The sequence below is a fragment of the Penaeus monodon genome, chromosome 20, assembly GCF_015228065.2.
Source record: "Penaeus monodon isolate SGIC_2016 chromosome 20, NSTDA_Pmon_1, whole genome shotgun sequence".
Taxonomy (NCBI): Eukaryota; Metazoa; Arthropoda; class Malacostraca; order Decapoda; family Penaeidae; genus Penaeus; species Penaeus monodon.
The window spans coordinates 22822840-22823083 of record NC_051405.1 but is presented as its reverse complement, the minus strand read 5'-3'; positions in this window follow the sequence as shown (position 1 = coordinate 22823083).

Below are 244 nucleotides of genomic sequence, written 5' to 3'. Positions count from 1 at the left end.
AATCATTATGTAGAAGATTCGAGAATATTTCTGTAGCGTTTGAACTTTCCTGGTCGAGCGGGCGGGAACAGAGGGAGGAGGGAGGAGGGAGGAGGGAAGAGGGAGGAGGGAGGAGGGAGGAGGGAGGAGGGAAGAGGGAGGAGGGAAGAGGGAGGAGGGAGGAGGGAAGTGGGAGGAGGGAGGAGATAAGAGGGAGGAGGGAAGAGGGAAGAGGGAGGGAGACAGAGAAGGAGTAAGAGGCGGA